The sequence below is a fragment of the Oryctolagus cuniculus genome, unplaced genomic scaffold (assembly GCF_964237555.1).
Source record: "Oryctolagus cuniculus unplaced genomic scaffold, mOryCun1.1 SCAFFOLD_43, whole genome shotgun sequence".
NCBI lineage: Eukaryota > Metazoa > Chordata > Mammalia > Lagomorpha > Leporidae > Oryctolagus > Oryctolagus cuniculus.
Window position 1 is genome coordinate 117,756 of NW_027208207.1, and position 7,549 is coordinate 125,304.

Sequence of the window (7,549 nt, forward strand, 5' to 3'; positions counted from 1 at the left end):
ACTCCCATGCTACAGAACTCCCGTAAAGTGTTTCCTACACTCAGGATGAAGAACTCCTGTAAACTGCCTCTCCGTACTTCCAATGTACAGAAACCCTGTAAGCTGCTTCTCTTTTACTCACACTACTGAAAACCCGCATAGTGCGTAAGACTACTTCCATGCTACAGAACTCCCGTAAAGTGTTTCCTACACTCAGGATGCAGAACTCCTGTAAACTGCCTCTCCGTACTTCCAATGTACAGAAACCCTGTAAGCTGCTTCTCTTTTACTCACACTGCTTTAAACCCGCATAGTGCGTAAGACTACTCCCATGCTACAGAACTCCCGTAAAGTGTTTCCTACACTCAGGATGCAGAACTCCTGTAAACTGCTTCTCCATACTTCCAATGTACAGAAACCCTGTAAGCTGCTTCTCTTTTACTCACACTACTGAAAACCCGCATAGTGCGTAAGACTACTCCCATGCTACAGAACTCCCGTAAAGTGTTTCCTACACTCAGGATGCAGAACTCCTGTAAACTGTCTCTCACTACTTCCAATGTACAGAAACCCTGTAAGCTGCTTCACTTTTACTCACACTACTGAAAACCCGCATGGTGCGTAAGACTACTTCCATGCTACAGAACTCCCGTAAAGTGTTTCCTACACTCAGGATGCAGAACTCCTGTAAACTGCCTCTCACTACTTCCATTGTACAGAAATCCTGTAAGCTGCTTCTCTTTTACTCAGACTACTGAAAACCCGCATAGTGCGTAAGACTACTCCCATGCTACAGAACTCCCGTAAAGTGTTTCCTACACTCAGGATGAAGAACTCCTGTAAACTGCTTCTCCATACTTCCAATGTACAGAAACCCTGTAAGCTGCTTCTCTTTTACTCACACTACTGAAAACCCGCATAGTGCGTAAGACTACTCCCATGCTACAGAACTCCCGTAAAGTGTTTCCTACACTCAGGATGCAGAACTCCTGTAAACTGTCTCTCACTACTTCCAATGTACAGAAATCCTGTAAGCTGCTTCACTTTTACTCACACTACTGAAAACCCGCATGGTGCGTAAGACTACTTCCATGCTACAGAACTCCCGTAAAGTGTTTCCTACACTCAGGATGCAGAACTCCTGTAAACTGCCTCTCACTACTTCCATTGTACAGAAATCCTGTAAGCTGCTTCTCTTTTACTCAGACTACTGAAAACCCGCATAGTGCGTAAGACTACTCCCATGCTACAGAACTCCCGTAAAGTGTTTCCTACACTCAGGATGAAGAACTCCTGTAAACTGCCTCTCCGTACTTCCAATGTACAGAAACCCTGTAAGCTGCTTCTCTTTTACTCACACTACTGAAAACCCGCATAGTGCGTAAGACTACTTCCATGCTACAGAACTCCCGTAAAGTGTTTCCTACACTCAGGATGCAGAACTCCTGTAAACTGCCTCTCCGTACTTCCAATGTACAGAAACCCTGTAAGCTGCTTCTCTTTTACTCACACTGCTTTAAACCCGCATAGTGCGTAAGACTACTCCCATGCTACAGAACTCCCGTAAAGTGTTTCCTACACTCAGGATGCAGAACTCCTGTAAACTGCCTCTTACTACTTCCAACGTACAGAAATCCTGTAAGATGCTTCTCTTTTACTCAGACTACTGAAAACCCGCATAGTGTGTAAGACTACTCCCATGCTACAGAACTCCCGTAAAGTGCTTCCTACACTCAGGATGCAGAACTCCTGTAAACTGCCTCTCACTACTTCCAATGTACAGAAATCCTGTAAGCTGCTTCTCTTTTACTCACACTACTGAAAACCCGCATAGTGCGTAAGACTACTCCCATGCTACAGAACTCCCGTAAAGTGTTTCCTACACTCAGGATGCAGAACTCCTGTAAACTGCCTCTCCGTACTTCCAATGTGCAGAAATCCTGTAAGCTGCTTCTCTTTTTTTTTTTTATCTTTTATTTAATGAATATAAATTTCCAAAGTACGACTCATGGGTTACAATGGCTTCCCCCCCATACTGTCCCTCCCACCAACAACCCTCCCCTTTCCCACTCCCTCTCCCCTTCCATTCACATCAAGATTCATTTTCGATTATCTTAATATACAGAAGATCAGCTTAGTATACCTTAAGTAAGTATTTCAACAGTTTGCTCCCACACAGAAACATAAAGTGAAAAATGATAGATGATTTTTTTAAAATGATGATGAAATCACATCAGACCTATTGTCATGTTTAATCCCAGTGAGAGTCAAGTTGGGAATTGAAAATTTCTTTCTTTTTCTTTTTTTTTTTTTTTTACAGAAGATCAGTTTAGTGTACATTAAGTAAAGATTTCAGTCGTTTGCACCCCCATAGAAACACAAAGTGAAATATACTGTTTGAGTACTCGTTATAGCATTAAGCCTCAGTGTACAGCACGTTAAGGACCGAGATCCTACATGAGGAGTAAGTGCACAGTGACTCCTGTTGTTGACTTTACCAATTGACACTCCTGTTTATGGCATCAGTAATCTCCCTATGCACCAGTTATGAGTTTCAAAGGCTATGGAAGCCCCTTGAGTTCTCCGACTCTTATCTTGTTTAGACACCGTCATAGTCAAAGTGGAGGTTCTCTCCTCCCTTCAGAGAAAGGCACCTCCCTCTTTGAAGACCTGTTCTTTCCACTGGGATCTCACTCACAGAGATCTTTTTGCCAGAGTGTCTTGGCTTTCCATGCCTGAAATACGCTCATGGGCTTTTCAGCCAGATCCGAGTGCCTTTAGGGCTGATTCTGAGGCCAGAGTGCTATTTAGGACATCCGCCATTCTATGAGTCTGCTGAGTATCTCACTTCCCATGTTGGATCACTCTCCCCTTTATTTATTCTATCGGTTGGTGTTAGCAGATACTAGACTTGTTTATGTGCTCCCTTTGACTCTTAGTCCTTTCATTATGATCAATTGTGAACTGAAATTGATCACTTGGAGTAGTGAGATGGCATTGGCACATGCCACCTTGATGGGATTGAATTGGAATCCCCTGGTATGTTTCCAACTCTACCAATTGGGGCAAGTCAGCCCGAGCATGTCCCAAATTATACATCTCTTCCCTCTCTTATTCCCACTCTTATGTTTAACAGGGATCACATTTCGGTTAATTTTCAACACTTAAGAATAACTGTGTATTAATTACAGAATTAAACCAGTCATATTAAGTAGAACAGACAAAAAAAAATACTATGAGGGATAATGTATTAAGTTGTCCATTAGCAGTCAGAGCTATGCTGATCAAGTCACCATTTCTCATAGCTGCTTCTCTTTTACTCACACTTCTGAAAACCCGCATTGTGCGTAAGACTACTCCCATGCTACAGAACTCCCGTAAAGTGTTTCCTACACTCAGGATGCAGAACTCCTGTAAACTGCCTCTCACTACTTCCAATGTACAGAAATCCTGTAAGCTGCTTCTCTTTTACTCAGACTACTGAAAACCCGCATAGTGCGTAAGACTACTCCCATGCTGCAGAACTCCCGTAAAGTGTTTCCTACACTCAGGATGCAGAACTCCTGTAAACTGCCACACCGTACTTCCAATGTACAGAAACCCTGTAAGCTGCTTCTCATTTACTCACACTACTGAAAACCCGCATTGTGCGTAAGACTACTCCCATGCTACAGAACTCCCGTAAAGTGTTTCCTACACTCAGGATGCAGAACTCCTGTAAACTGCCTCTCACTACTTCCAATGTACAGAAATCCTGTAAGCTGCTTCTCTTTTACTCAGACTACTGAAAACCCGCATAGTGCGTAAGACTACTCCCATGCTGCAGAACTCCCGTAAAGTGTTTCCTACACTCAGGATGCAGAACTCCTGTAAACTGCCACACCGTACTTCCAATGTACAGAAACCCTGTAAGCTGCTTCTCATTTACTCACACTACTGAAAACCCGCATTGTGCGTAAGACTAGTCCCATGCTACAGAACTCCCGTAAAGTGTTTCCTACACTCAGGATGCAGAACTCCTGTAAACTGCCTCTCACTACTTCCAATGTACAGAAATCCTGTAAGCTGCTTCTCTTTTACTCAGACTACTGAAAACCCGCATTGTGCGTAAGACTACTCCCATGCTGCAGAACTCCCGTAAAGTGTTTCCTACACTCAGGATGCAGAACTCCTGTAAACTGCCTCTCACTACTTCCAATGTACAGAAATCCTGTAAGCTGCTTCTCTTTTACTCAGACAACTGAAAACCCGCATAGTGCGTAAGACTACTCCCATGCTACAGAACTCCCATAAAGTGTTTCCTACACTCAGGAGCAGAACTCGTGTAAACTGCCTCTCCGTACTTCCAATGTACAGAAACCCTGTAAACTGCTTCTCTTTTACTCACACTACTGAAAACCCGCATTGTGCGTAAGACTACTCCCATGCTACAGAACTCCCGTAAAGTGTTTCCTACACTCAGGATGCAGAACTCCTGTAAACTGCCTCTCACTACTTCCAATGTATAGAAATCCTGTAAGCTGCTTCTCTTTAACTCACACTACTGAAAACCCGCATAGTGCGTAAGACTACTCCCATGCTACAGAACTCCCGTAAAGTGTTTCCTACACTCAGGATGCAGAACTCCTGTAAACTGCCTCTCACTACTTCCAATGTACAGAAATCCTGTAAGCTGCTTCTCTTTTACTCACACTACTGAAAACCCGCATAGTGCGTAAGACTACTCCCATGCTACAGAACTCCCGTAAAATGTTTCCTACACTCAGGATGCAGAACTCCTGTAAACTGCCTCTCACTACTTCCATTGTACAGAAATCCTGTAAGCTGCTTCTCTTTTACTCACACTACTGAAAACCCGCATAGTGCGTAAGACTACTCCCATGCTACAGAACTCCCGTAAAGTGTTTCCTACACTCAGGATGCAGAACTCCTGTAAACTACCTCTCACTACTTCCATTGTAGCGAAATCCTGTAAGCGGCTTCTCTTTTACTCAGACTACTGAAAACCCGCAGTGCGTAAGACTACTCCCATGCTACAGAACTCCCGTAAAGTGTTTCCTACACTCAGGATGCAGAACTCCTGTAAACTGTCTCTCACTACTTCCAATGTACAGAAACCCTGTAAGCTGCTTCACTTTTACTCACACTACTGAAAACCCGCATGGTGCGTAAGACTACTTCCATGCTACAGAACTCCCGTAAAGTGTTTCCTACACTCAGGATGCAGAACTCCTGTAAACTGCCTCTCACTACTTCCATTGTACAGAAATCCTGTAAGCTGCTTCTCTTTTACTCAGACTACTGAAAACCCGCATAGTGCGTAAGACTACTCCCATGCTACAGAACTCCCGTAAAGTGTTTCCTACACTCAGGATGAAGAACTCCTGTAAACTGCTTCTCCATACTTCCAATGTACAGAAACCCTGTAAGCTGCTTCTCTTTTACTCACACTACTGAAAACCCGCATAGTGCGTAAGACTACTCCCATGCTACAGAACTCCCGTAAAGTGTTTCCTACACTCAGGATGCAGAACTCCTGTAAACTGTCTCTCACTACTTCCAATGTACAGAAATCCTGTAAGCTGCTTCACTTTTACTCACACTACTGAAAACCCGCATGGTGCGTAAGACTACTTCCATGCTACAGAACTCCCGTAAAGTGTTTCCTACACTCAGGATGCAGAACTCCTGTAAACTGCCTCTCACTACTTCCATTGTACAGAAATCCTGTAAGCTGCTTCTCTTTTACTCAGACTACTGAAAACCCGCATAGTGCGTAAGACTACTCCCATGCTACAGAACTCCCGTAAAGTGTTTCCTACACTCAGGATGAAGAACTCCTGTAAACTGCCTCTCCGTACTTCCAATGTACAGAAACCCTGTAAGCTGCTTCTCTTTTACTCACACTACTGAAAACCCGCATAGTGCGTAAGACTACTTCCATGCTACAGAACTCCCGTAAAGTGTTTCCTACACTCAGGATGCAGAACTCCTGTAAACTGCCTCTCCGTACTTCCAATGTACAGAAACCCTGTAAGCTGCTTCTCTTTTACTCACACTGCTTTAAACCCGCATAGTGCGTAAGACTACTCCCATGCTACAGAACTCCCGTAAAGTGTTTCCTACACTCAGGATGCAGAACTCCTGTAAACTGCCTCTTACTACTTCCAACGTACAGAAATCCTGTAAGATGCTTCTCTTTTACTCAGACTACTGAAAACCCGCATAGTGTGTAAGACTACTCCCATGCTACAGAACTCCCGTAAAGTGCTTCCTACACTCAGGATGCAGAACTCCTGTAAACTGCCTCTCACTACTTCCAATGTACAGAAATCCTGTAAGCTGCTTCTCTTTTACTCACACTACTGAAAACCCGCATAGTGCGTAAGACTACTCCCATGCTACAGAACTCCCGTAAAGTGTTTCCTACACTCAGGATGCAGAACTCCTGTAAACTGCCTCTCCGTACTTCCAATGTGCAGAAATCCTGTAAGCTGCTTCTCTTTTTTTTTTTTATCTTTTATTTAATGAATATAAATTTCCAAAGTACGACTCATGGGTTACAATGGCTTCCCCCCCATACTGTCCCTCCCACCAACAACCCTCCCCTTTCCCACTCCCTCTCCCCTTCCATTCACATCAAGATTCATTTTCGATTATCTTAATATACAGAAGATCAGCTTAGTATACCTTAAGTAAGTATTTCAACAGTTTGCTCCCACACAGAAACATAAAGTGAAAAATGATAGATGATTTTTTTAAAATGATGATGAAATCACATCAGACCTATTGTCATGTTTAATCCCAGTGAGAGTCAAGTTGGGAATTGAAAATTTCTTTCTTTTTCTTTTTTTTTTTTTTTTACAGAAGATCAGTTTAGTGTACATTAAGTAAAGATTTCAGTCGTTTGCACCCCCATAGAAACACAAAGTGAAATATACTGTTTGAGTACTCGTTATAGCATTAAGCCTCAGTGTACAGCACGTTAAGGACCGAGATCCTACATGAGGAGTAAGTGCACAGTGACTCCTGTTGTTGACTTTACCAATTGACACTCCTGTTTATGGCATCAGTAATCTCCCTATGCACCAGTTATGAGTTTCAAAGGCTATGGAAGCCCCTTGAGTTCTCCGACTCTTATCTTGTTTAGACACCGTCATAGTCAAAGTGGAGGTTCTCTCCTCCCTTCAGAGAAAGGCACCTCCCTCTTTGAAGACCTGTTCTTTCCACTGGGATCTCACTCACAGAGATCTTTTTGCCAGAGTGTCTTGGCTTTCCATGCCTGAAATACGCTCATGGGCTTTTCAGCCAGATCCGAGTGCCTTTAGGGCTGATTCTGAGGCCAGAGTGCTATTTAGGACATCCGCCATTCTATGAGTCTGCTGAGTATCTCACTTCCCATGTTGGATCACTCTCCCCTTTATTTATTCTATCGGTTGGTGTTAGCAGATACTAGACTTGTTTATGTGCTCCCTTTGACTCTTAGTCCTTTCATTATGATCAATTGTGAACTGAAATTGATCACTTGGAGTAGTGAGATGGCATTGGCACATGCCACCTTGATGGGATT